The 13,208-nt window shown below is 37.9% G+C and overlaps 1 protein-coding gene across 1 annotated transcript in view; it reads right to left on the bottom strand.

The window, feature by feature from the left end:
- Positions 1-11,190, bottom strand: part of CCDC73 (coiled-coil domain containing 73) — a 186,272-nt gene extending 175,082 nt beyond the window's left edge. Inside the window, exon 1 of the mRNA XM_054524520.2 lies at positions 10,603-11,190. The gene's annotated coding sequence lies outside the window, so the exon portion shown is untranslated. The remainder of the gene's footprint in view (positions 1-10,602) is intronic.
- Positions 11,191-13,208: the final 2,018 nt, after the last annotated feature.

Genomic DNA, 13,208 nt, shown 5'->3' with positions numbered 1-13,208 from the left:
AGGCCTTTTTATTTATTTATTTTTTTTTTCTGGGGTCTTAGGGTGCTAATCCCACTCAAGAGGACTCTGCCTTCATGATGTAATCACCTCCCAAAGGCCCCACCAAATACTACCACACTGGGGATTAGGTTTCAACGTATGAATTTGGGGGAGATATAAACATTTATTCTATAGCAATCCTATGCAAGAAAGAGAGGAAAGGAACCCTAGCATGGTGAAGGAGGACAGCAAGAGGACACCTGTACGAAGACAGAGAGCAACCAGTCCAGATTAAAGTGGTTTAATAGGCTCTGGCGGCAACTTCCTCAACACAATGATATTAATAATTATCAACTGTTTTTAAGTTACTAATAAAAGTTTTAGGTAACTGAGAGAAGTCTGGAGTTGAATTAGTAATTAATACATTAAAAAGAAAGCAGGCCAGGCACAGTGGCCCACGCCTATAATCTCAGCACTTTGGGAGGCCAAGGTGGGCAGATCACCTAAGGTCGGGAGTTCGAGACGAGCCTGACCAACATGGAGAAACCCCGTCTCTACTAAAAGATACAAAATTAGCCGGGTGTGGTGGTGCATGCCTGTAATCCCAGCTACTCAGGAGGCTGAGTCAGGAGAATCGCTTGAACCTGGGAGGCAGAGTTTTGGTGAGCCAAGATCACGCCATTGCACTCCAGCCTGAGCAACAAGAGTGAAAGTCCGTCTCAAAAAAAAAAGAAAGCAATGGGGAAAAATAAGACAATCCAAGGTGATAAGGAAAAATAGTCACAGAATATTACAATAGTTCAGCTGTGAACCACATTTATGATTACGTTATTACTCTGCTGATATAATCAAGAGTATGCTACAACCGTTTATAGAGGATGTGAAGAAGTAGAAGTTAGAGCAAAAGACAAAAGAAAGTTAAATCCTTAGTTTCCATTATGGGAAGGCATTAGATAATGTGTAAAACTGGAAAATCAAGAAGTATCATTTACAAACATACTATTTAAAGATATGGAAGTAAATGTCTAAAGAATCAGCTAAAATAGCTTGAAGTAATTGCTCTGAAAAGGAAGAAATGGCAGGAGAGATCTCTTTTTCTGAACAAACTTTATTTTAAGAAAAGTATAAATGATTTTGTCCTCTTCATTCTCCTTTTCTATAAGGAGTGTAAATGACTTCTATAATGGAGGAGTAAATTTTATTGTATATGTTTTAAGTTGGTACAGAACCAACCCTTAGACTAAGATATATGAAATCAGTTTAGTTTCTTATAATGATAGAACAGAACAGGCTGGGCATGGTGGCTCATTCCTGTAATCCCAGCACTTTGGGAGGCCAAGGCAGGTGGATCATTTGAGGTCAGGAGTTCAAGACCAGCCTGGCCAACATGGTGAAACCCCATCTCTACTAAAAATTAGACAGGCGTGGTGATGGGCGCCTGTAATCCCAGCTACTTGGGAGGCTGAGGCAGGAGAATCGCTTGAACCCGGGAGGCAGTGGTTGCAGTGAGCTGAGACAGCACTACTATACTCCAGCCTGGGCGACAAAGCGAGACTCCATCTCAGGAAAAAAAAAAGAATAGAACAGTGTAGATTAAACTAGAATAGACCAGCAATCTCCTCACATATGGTAAGTTTTATAAAACTCTTGTTTTAATTTTATGTAAATGTAAATACATATAAGTATACCAGATTACAATGTGAAATGTATTTCTTACAGTGGATCACTGTCAAAAAAAGTTTTACAATGCTGTTATAGACAGCTTGACAAGGTGAGAAATGCACCAGTTTTTCTTTTATTTATTTATTTATTTTTTATTTTTTTGGACACAGGATCTCACTCTGTCACCCAGGCTGGAATGCAGTGGCGTGATCACAGCTCACTGAAGATTTGACCTCCAGGGCTCAAGTGACCCTGCCACCTCAGCCTCCCAAGTAGCTGGGACTGTAGGCATGTGTCACTATACCCAGTGAATTTTTTTATTTTTTTAGAGACAGGCTCTCACTGTGTTACCCAGGCTAGTCTTGAACTCCTAGGCTCAAGCAATCCTCCTGCCTCAGCCTCCAAAGTGCTAGGATTACAGGCATGAGCCACCATGCCTAGCAGAAGTGCACCAGTTTTGAAGTTTTGTGGTAAAGTACAGATTTTTGTTATGTGCTTTTGAAAAAGAAATATGCATTTTTGTAGATTCCTATAACAGAATCCACAACAGATATGGATTAAAATTCTATCTCCTCTTACTAGCTGTGTGACTTCTCACACAGGTGAGGTTTCAGTTTCCTCATCTATTAATACCAGGGATAATGATACTTATTTCACAGGATGTGATGATTAAATTAAGGTAACATATGTAAAGACCTGGTTTTACATGAGGGTTCAGAAACCAGTGAAGAAAAAATGTAAATGCTTACATGTATAAAACATGCTGTTTTTGTCATTTTAAAAAGACATTTAATATTTAATTTGAAGCTTCACCCATATTTTACTTTTAACAGATCAAAATATTCTTACACTTCAGTACTGCTTTTATTACAGAAATATCTAAAAATGCATACGCCTTCCCCTATCCTGAAACACAATTTGAATAAACTCAAACAGTGATTCCATACAGAAGGGCTGCCAATAAGAAATGCTTACTGAATCTTTATTTTTAACATTTGGCATCAAATAGTTACTAATGAACTTTTGTAAGTAGTTCATTTATTTATAGTAATTTATAACAATAAATCTGTTATTTATAATACTCAAGTATTTATTATATAATTATAATATACAATAAATATATTATTTATATTTATAACATACTTGTTATTAATAAATATTTCATTATTAAAATATATTTTAAAATAAGGCCAATATAATATTATAAAATGCTTAAAGCATCATCTGAGCATTCATCATATTATTTATTTTATATATTACAAGCTTTTCTAAATGCTTTTTTTCAAAAGTACATAATAAAAATCTATATTTTTCACAATTTAAGAGATATAAAGGCTTTTATGTCTTTGGAAGTATTTATTAAAAATTACATCTTAAATACTCTACAGTGGAAAGTAAGTTAGCCTATAATCCTGATAGGGGTCAGAGTAATAACACAGAATGGACAAATTACACTGTCATTCTACTTAAATTATTTAAGTTATTTAATTTTACCTGTAGATAGTCTCTTGTCTTCTCATCATGCCTGACTTTTAAGTGGGAGGTCTTCATTCATGATGATCCTTTAATGGAAGCAAAGCTTTCTCCATTTAACCCATGCTGTTATCAATCATGTACAGGGATAAATGAGCCTGTAAGATTTTGTCGGTATCACAAATGACACCGTGACCTGAGGCCAACATCTTTATTTGCTTCTCCAGTGATTCACTTCAGCAGATATTAACCAATTTTATAATCCATGAAAGGCAAAATTAAAGGACACCATCCATAAAACAGAATAATTCCTATCAGCAACAAAGTGATGTGTATTATCTTATAAATTATATGGCCATACAGTGTGGTAATGTAATGAAGTAAAGATGGTAATAACCAAATGCCTAGGGCAAACGCTAATATGCATTTAATCACACAGCATGAAGCCATTTGTCACTACAGTTGAATGCATGTGTACATAAAATACATGAGTCACGTCCTTATTGTTATACTATAACAGCATCAATTTCACACTATCATTTCACATAATAACAACCAGTAGGCTTTGACATTAGCTAAAACATTCGAAGAATATAAACACAACTGTCTTTTTTATATTTACAAATATAAAAAATTTTTGATTTTTCAGTAACTAAAACATTTTTCCCAAAAAAATTATTTGGTAAAGAACCATAAGTTTCAAGTTGCTTTTTTCTTAAATATCACATAAGTTGGTTTCATCATATTGTCTTTTATTCTTGTGAGTACTCTTATAACTTGAAAAGAATGGCAAATTTGTCCTATAAGCCTGTCTCCTTCACACATAATTATTAATTTAGTATGTAAATGTAAAATATGGATGGCATTTGTCACAAAAAGTGAATCTTTGTGTGAAAAATTATACCCATTAATTATACACAAGCTGGTGTATGTGTAGAGTAAAAAAGATACAGAACAATCAAAATATGATCTAAAAACATAGAAACATGAATTATATGATCTGGGATTGCTACAAGATTCATTGAGAACCTCCTTACTCCATCAGGACCTTTTATAATCTAATAAAATTATAACTATTACATTTCCTAAGGTATACCCCCCAAAAGTAAAGAACTGAAAGATCTTTTATGTCCCATATAGCACAAGTGCCAAGCTGGAACTGATTACATTTACACTCATCAGATTCTAGCTTGTAGTAGCAAAAGTTGCCTTATCCATTATACTGCAAATTCCTTGACCAATGGCCAAGTCTTCCACACTTTTGTATTCTCATACTGCCAGATATAATAATTTACAAAAGGCAGGCACTAAATTAATTTTTGTTGCATTGAATATTATACTTAATTGAATAGATCACTCATATCCTTTGGAAAAGGCAAGAGAAGGATACTTGAAAACCATGAATCAAAGAAGGCAGCATGTACAATCAGAGTGCTTCCTATAACTGTGATAGATAAACTTTTAGAAGGATATCACAAAGCTAGAAAGACTAGAGAAGAGCAATAAAGGAAGAGTATCCATATATGGATTTTTAAAAATTAATTAGACTTCTCATATACAGACAATAAAGAATAACGATGTAATTCGATAAATCTTTCTGTTTAAGGAACTACAGATGGTACAAATTTGATGGTACAAATCTTTTTTTTTTTTTTTTTGAGACAGGGTCTTGCTCTGTCATGAAGGCTGGAGTGCAGTGGTGTGATCACAGCTCACTGCAGCCCCGACCTCCGGAGCTCATGAGATCCTCCCACCTCAGCCTTCCAAGTAGCTGGGACTGCAGGCACATGCCACAACACCCAGCTAATTTTTGTATTTTTTGTAGGGATGGGGTCTCAGGCTAGTCTGGGCTCAAGCGGTCCTCCCATCTCAGCCTCCCAGTGCTGGGATTACAGGCATGAGCTACTGCGCTTGGCCAAATTAATCTTAATCTCCAGGTATTTACAACTAGAAAAATGGATAAAGCACTTATACAAATTAGTTTAACTCAAGGCATGGTAACACCAGGCATAATACAAAAGACATGGTAGATAAACAAAAAAGGGTGCTATAAGTGTTCGAAGAGTTCAAAGTCATGGTGCCCAAGCCTCATTCACTTTACCTCTAAAATAAGAATGCTAAACTAAGTTTAATTTTTATATTGCTAATTTTTAAACATGCTATCCCATTGCAAAAATAGTTATAATTTCAACAGCAAATTAGATAAGATAGTATCTAGTGCAATTCTAGCTGTCAAATTCTGATCTAATTAACCTATGGAGATGAGATTTTAGGCTACTTATAATTCCAAAAACAGTTAATGGAGAAGGATTTTTAGAAACATAAAGATTAAATGCTTAGCCTTAGGGGAAAAAAAGGGAATAATACTCCTCTCATTCTTAGTGAGTACAGTGAAGGATAAGGGGAAAGGGCCACAGTACAAAAATCACTGAGTTTCCAAAGAGATCAGTTATAAAATCAAGTGTAAACCTGACCTTGTTAAATAAATTTCAAAATACCAGAACTAAGAAGAAACTTAAATCCTGAAAATATTAATGTAAGCAAATAAAGGAAACAAAGAAAAATGTATTCATTCATTTAACAAACATTTATTGAGTCTCTTCTATATTCAAAACGTAATGATTTTTTTAAAAATACAGACACCCAGGCTGGAGGTGTTGGCTCAGTCCTGTAATCCCAGCACTTTGGGAGGCTAAGGCAGGAGGATCGCTTGAGGCCAAGTGTTCGAGATTAGCCTAGACAACATAGTGAGACCCACATCTCTACAAAAAAAAACAGAAAAATTTGCTAGGCGTGGTGGTGCACACCTGTAGTCTCAGCTACTCAGGAGGCTGAGGTGGGAGGATCACTTGAGCCAGGGAGGTCAAGGCTACAGCTAGCTATGATCATGCCACTACACTCCAGCCTGTGTGACAGAATGAGACCCTGTCTCGACAAAAAATAAATACAGACACCTTCTTCTCAAGGAACTCTAGTAGAGAGATACGGATATACAAAATAATTATAATACAATGTGATCATGTGTGAAGACGGACACCCAGCATGAGAAAATCAGGGGTGGCTTGGGAAGGTCAGTCAGCCTGAGGAAGCTGACTTCTGGGCTGAGATTTAAAATCTTAAAAGACAAGACATTAGTAAAATGAAAAATTAGATAAGTGTATTTTAGAGGGAAAAACAGCATAAGTAAAGGCAGAGATGGAAGAAACATCATTTTAAATGAGGAACTAAAAGTAGTGTAGGGAGATTGAAGTCTAACAGGTAAGGCTGAGAGAAGATGAGATGAGGCTTGAGAAGCAGGCAAGTCTTAGGGGGTCTTTTATGTCATGTTAAGGAGGCTGAACTAATACCATCCCATATTCTGCTCTATTATACCAAATGCCTTGCCATATATTCTCTGTTTAAACATATTTTAAAATCAGATCAAATTCCATCTCCTCTGAAGATTTTCTTACAAATCCCATTCACACCAATTTCTCCTTTTCTGAACTATACTTATTGTCAGATCATATGGTTAGCACTTTATTGTGTATATTGCCCCATTCTGTTATTGTCTATTCCACATAATTTTGCACTTTATTTTATCCATTTATAATACTGCCCATAAATAAGGTTATTTTTTCATTAACAGTTTCATGTTTGAAGAAGGCTTATTAACCTCCAAGTAGGGAAAAACCTTGAGAGCATAGTGAATACTTGATAAACATTTTATTAAATTGCTATACATTATATAAAATTACAAAAACCACTTTTAGTTTCCTAAAATATTTACACTATTATGAGTAAAACATTCTCTGTTCATACTAAAATCTTTACCAAATTTCTCCTTAAGAAACAGAGGGAAGATTATATATATAAATTTTAGAAATTTAGAAACAGTTAAAACATGAATTGTATATGTGCAAAGAGATTGAGAGAATTAGATATTATCTCCATAAAGATCATTATGAAACTATAACATAAAATAAGCTACTAAATGTACTATAAATTCAACCAATCTAAGGCAACATACCAGAGACCTTTGGAACAAGTACATAAACACTAATTTGGGCCACCTTATAAATAAAATGTAGCAAAATGCTTTAAGGATTTTATAAAACACAACTTTTAACTACACTAAACTTCAATTTTTTTCAAATATGAAACAAGAATTGCCAAAATAGCTTAATAAAAGTTGATTCCAACACAGCTAGAAATGTACTGCTCATTGAACTTAACTGAAAATAAGTTTTAGTTTTATATGAAATTAATCAGTGCCAGAAAATTTCATAAAGCTTTTTCTTGTTACTAACAGAAAATTTCCATGGGTCATCAGGAAATTAAGAAAGCTGAATGACTTCCTGATGTGTTTCTCTGTCATGTCAATATTAGCAAATAAATGAATTAGGAAAATGACATCAATAATTTACAATAAAAATTTTCACCTAAATGTACATTACAACAAAAACATTTCTGCCTTAATTATCTACATGATTATTTCCCAAAGTATGTTCTAAGGGGCACAAGGCCCACAAGATACATTTCTAAAAACAGGTTCCACAGCCAAATAAATCTGGGAAATCCCATACACTAACTCCCCATTTCAGAGATAAGCAGTCCCATTAGCTTTGTTAGAGCCTGTTTAACTTTAATCCATATTTCTCAAGTTTACCTTGATCTTGAAACACTTTTTTTCATAATTCATAAGACAAAGCTAATATTCTGGGGAACATGTATTCTAAAGAACATACTTTGGAAAATTCTAATCTACAAAATTGTTATATGTTCTTCCTTCACTAGTGGCCTAAACTGATTGTAAAGAATAATTTCCCAATTAAAGGAACACTGTTCTCAGCCAGGCGTGGTGGCTAATGCCTACAATCCCAGGACTTTGGGAGGCCGAGGCAGTGCAATTGCTCGAGCTCAGGAGGTCAAGACCTCAAGACCAGACTCAGCAACATGGTGAAATCCCACCTCTACCGAAAAACAAAATCAAAAAGTATCCAGTTGCGGTAGTGTGCTCCTGTAGTCCCAGCTATTCAGGAGGCTGAGGTGATGGATCACTTGAGCCCAGGAGGTGGAGGGTGCAGTGAGCCAAGATCACGCCACTGTACTACAGCCTGGACAACAGAGCCAGACCCTGTCTCAAAAAAAAAAAACCACACACACACACAAAATCCCCACCACTGTTCTCATTCAACTGTTACCAGGACTGATAAAAGAACATAATCCATCAACAAAGACATTTACCATTGCATCAATGACTTCTTTCAACTATAGCCCTAACACAATTTCCCAAAGTGTGTTCCATTAATAAGCACAGCACAAAAAAATAGGACCCCATGGTCAAGTACAGTAAAACTGTAGACTGTGACTCATTCATGAGTCAAAAAATCAATGTAATGTGTCTTGACCAGAATTTTTTTTTAATGAAAGGCTAGACTAGTAAAAAATAAAATAAAAAACATAAGTGTACACTGCTTATGGTAAAGGTAAGTATTGACTCACGTGTAAGTATTTACTCATATGGTAAAGCTAAGTATTGACTAATGTCGGCTGTAATCAGAGAAGTTTAAGAATGCTGTGAGTTCAAAAAAAGTTAGGTTAAACAAGTTCCTTTACTGCAGGACATTTTAGAGTCCTTAAATGAATTCCAAGAGTATTTTTGGCCACAGAAACCTTTTTTTATTGAAGCACCTCACAGGAGTAGTGCTCCCTGGAACACAATTTAGGAAATACTGCCTTTTGGAAACGGTGTACCTCCAACTGTCTTGAGGTACACTATATAAATAACAGTGCCCAATTTTCACCTCCTTCAGAAAACTCACAATCAGACTTCTCATCTTAACTATAGCATCCTTCACAGTTTGATCAAACTTGCAATAACTTTAATTTGGTTAGCATGAAGTAGTGGTTAAGCAACTGAGTTTCAATTCTAGCTCCACCACTTGTCGGCTGTGTAATCAGCCTTGCATTGTTATTTAATCTCTTTCCCATGGTTTTCCCATGAAGTGTAAGAATACTGGGAATACCTACGGTACAGGGTTTGGGATTTGTTTTTTTAGGATTAAATGAGATAATTTCCAGCCCCTGGCGTGTAATAAGAATTCCACATGTGATATCTATTACTATTAGAATAACACTACCACCGCACCTGTACAGTTATTACGGGATACATGGCCAGAGAGAAAGAAACTAAAAACCCTATGCTGCCGCCTGGTGGACACTCGGAATTTAAAAATCTGTCATTCGCTTCCTTCCTGACACTACGATGGACTTCCTGAAGCCGTATGGAAATTAAAACGTTTTCTCAAGCTGCATTAACACACTTTATAAAGCATCAAAGTGGGGAATCTAATTTTCCAAAACTTAACAACTACCCCCAAGGCAACCCTGAAACCAGGGAGAGTTGTAAAGACTCAAATTGGCCGACGAAATGGCTGAGAGAAGACACCAGTGAAGGACTACAGAGGAAACTCCATCCACAGCGTATTTGCTGATTCTCAGGTTGGGATATTTCAGTATAGGTTTTTTCTTCAAGGTATAAAACAAAGAGAGCCATAGGAATTTATCACAACTAAAGCAAAATAACCAATAATCATCAATTCGAGGATCTCAATTAATGTAAGCAGAAGACTCCGTGGAATATTCACATTTTCTTTCTAAAAGAAGTGCAGTGATCGTAAACGTTCCCATAAATGACTTAAGGGTTGTCACTTATTTTCAAAAGCAAAGTGAAGTGGCAGATTGCAGCAATGACATTAATATTTTATTTTATTTTATTTTATTTTTTTAGACAGAGTCTCGCTCTGTCGCCCAGGCTGGAGTGCAGTGGAGTGATCTCGGCTCACTGCAACCTCCGCCTCCCGGGTTCAAGCGCTTCTCCTGCCTCAGCCTCCCGAGTAGCTGGGATTACAGGTGCCTGCCACCACGCCCGGCTAATTTTTGTATTTTTAGTAGAGACGGGGTTTCACCATGTTGACCAGGCTGGTCTCAAACTCCTGACCTCAGGTGATCCGCCCGCCTCGGCCTCCCAAAGTGCTGGTACTACAGATGTGAGCCACCGCCCCGACCAAATAATTTATATCTAGAATTCAGCATTATCAGGATTAGCAGGGCAGTCATTTCATTCCCAGTGAGATTCCATTTAAATTTGCTCGTGCAAGGCAGTTTGGGAGAAGCAAAATTACCAGCATAATGAAGAAAAAAGAGAGAAATGTCCTTGGGAATTTACACACTTCTGCAACTGCGCTAGAACTTTTGCACTATACTTAAAACATTCTGCAAAAAGTAACGTTCACCAAAGAAAAAGTCGAGATTCACCAATAACAGTTCCAAATGTTGCTAACTCTGAGCGGTCAGAGTTGTTTGAAAATTTTCAGAAGAACAATCGACATGATTGCATGCATTCATAAGGCAAATATGAGGTTTAAAACAAAAACCACCACCACGCAAGGCACATGTACAGAAGGCGCTTCTCCACGGTGAACAGACGAGACCCTCATGACTCACCCGCAGTCTCAATCCTGCCCAAGCAGAGATCCAGATGGAGGCCTGAGGGTGGCTGCTTCTCCTGGATCGGGAGCGTGGAAGATTCTAGACACAGCCCAGCAGTCAGGAGGCTCCAGGCCAAAGCAGCCCCTTGGCAACCAGAGCAAGGAAGGGTAGGTTAGGCAGCTGGAGGTGCAGGGCAAACCCGTAAGTGGACCCTGGATGAAAAGATTAGGGCTGCTTCCTAAACAGCCCAACTACACGCTTGTGACTGCTCCGAGTTACCTCAGCGAAGCGCGCCTCTAGCTCCTGTTGGCCCTTCCGGTTCACCTTTTCCCGCCCTAGGGCACTTCCGGCTTGAAAGTCATTAGCCTAAGATAGGTGAGTAATCTTGAGCATCTGGGGCAAAATATGATTGATTTTATTTTATTTTTAAATACAAGCTTCGGAAAAGATACCTGGATATTTGATGTTTTTCCTTAAGTACAACATGTATTGGCTTGGCTTATATATTCTTGTTTGTTTTTGTTTGTTTGTTTTCGGGTTTTTGTTTTGTTTTGTTTTGTTTTTGAGACGGAGTCTTGCTCTGTCCCCCAGGCTGAAGTGCAGTGGCGCGATCTCGGCTCACTGCAAGCTCCACCTCCCGGGTTTATGCCATTCTCCTGCCTCAGCCTCCCGATATAATCATTTTTTTGAAAAAGTCTTTGGAAAGATGAAAGAAAAACGAGTAAGTGTTACCTGTGGGGAGCAATGGGAAGTGTGTGGATGGGAACAGGAGAGAGAGGGAGACTTCACTCAATAGCTTTTTATACTTTTTGATGTTTGCTTCATGTGAATGTGTTATTAATTCAAAAAATAAATGTTAGCTGGGTGTGAGGGTTCACTGGCTCATGCCTGTAACCCCAACAATTTGGGAGGCTGAGGTGGGAGGATTGCTTCAGGTCAGGAGTTCGATACCAGCCTGGGCAACATGGTGAGACCCCCGTCTCTACCCAAAAATACAAAAATCAGCTGAGCATGGTGGCGTGCGGCTGTAATCCCAGCTACCTGGGAGGCTGAGGCAAGAGGATAGATTGAGCCTGGGAGGTCAAGGCTGCAGTGACCCGAGACTGCACCACTGCACTCCAGCCTGGGCAATGGAGCAAAACCCTGTCAAAAAACAACAAAAAAAGAAAAGTTGCTTAATTTTTAAAGTGAAATATTAGAAAAAAAAACTGTAGTTCTAATTATACTGATAATCACACCTATTTTAAGCACCTAACTAATGATATGTTTCAGTATGTTATGTTGAATAGTTATTCAATAAGAATGTAATATGTTTCAGGCCTACATTGTTTTTGCATGCTACCAAAATGTGAAAGAAGTGGTCCCTGCCCTCAAATTTTTTTTTTTTTTTTTTTTGAGACAAAGTCTCATTCTTGTCCCCCAGGCTGGAGTGCAATGGCACGATCTCAGCTCACTGCAACCTCCGCCTCCCGGGTTCAAGCGATTCTCCTGCCTCAGCCTCCCGAGTAGCTGGGATTACAGGCGCCTGCCACCATGCCTGGCTAATTTTTGTATTTTTAGTAGAGACGGGGTTTCACCATGTTGGCCAGGCTGGTCTCGAACTCCTGACCTCAGGTGATCTGCCCGCCTCGGCCTCCCAAAGTACTGGGATTACGTGCATGAGCTACCGCACCCGGCCCCCCGCCCTCAAATTTTTAACCACGTTTTCCAGTAAAAATCTGTCTGGAATTCTTTTTACTCCTTCCCTTTCTCCAAGCCTTTGCCCAGATGTCACCTTTTTAGGGAGAGCATTCCTAACTACCCCATAGTAACATGCATGCACATCCCCTACTTTGACCCCACCTTGTTTTATTCTCTGTAGCACAATCACCATCTCGTCTGGTATATTTATTAACTCTATCCTAGGACACCAGCTTCGTGAAAACAGAGATGAATTTTGTTCACTTGCTTACCAGAATCTAGCACAATGCCTGGCATGTAAATGCCAAATAAATTCATATGAATGAATGAATGGACCGTGACCTTTCAATTTGGTATTTACTAACCATAACAGCTATACTCTAATAATAACTAATATTTATGATAATTTACTATGTGCCAGACAATGAGCTAAGTATTTTTACATACATCATCTCATCTTAGTCTCCACAACAATCCTATTACTATGCACTTTTTGCATATCAGAAAACTAAGGTGTAGAGAGGCTAATGAGTTGAATGTAATCACCTCTGAATGCCCTTCTAATTCCATGCAATTTCCCCAATGATCAGTGCTATGGTTTGAACGTTTTTGTCCTGTCCACAATTCATGTTGAAACTTAATCTCCAAAGCAAGTGTGTTATGAGGTGTGGCCTTTAGGAGACGATTGAGTCATGAGGGGAGAATAGGATTTGATGCCCTTATAAAGGGGTTTTTCGGCCAGCTGTGGTGGCTCATGCCTGTAATCCCAATACTTTGGGAGGCCAAGGTGAGTGGACCACTTGAGGTTGGGAATTTGAGACCAGCCTAGCCAACATAGAGAAACCTCAAATCTACGAAAAATACAAAAATGAGCCGGGCATGGTGGCAGGTGCCTGTGTAATCCCAGCTGCTCAGGAGGCTGAGGCGTAAGAATCACTTGA

Source organism: Pongo abelii, chromosome 9 (genome assembly GCF_028885655.2).
Source record: "Pongo abelii isolate AG06213 chromosome 9, NHGRI_mPonAbe1-v2.0_pri, whole genome shotgun sequence".
In the NCBI taxonomy this organism is placed as follows: Eukaryota; Metazoa; Chordata; class Mammalia; order Primates; family Hominidae; genus Pongo; species Pongo abelii.
This window is presented reverse-complemented; position numbering and strand designations above follow the sequence as displayed.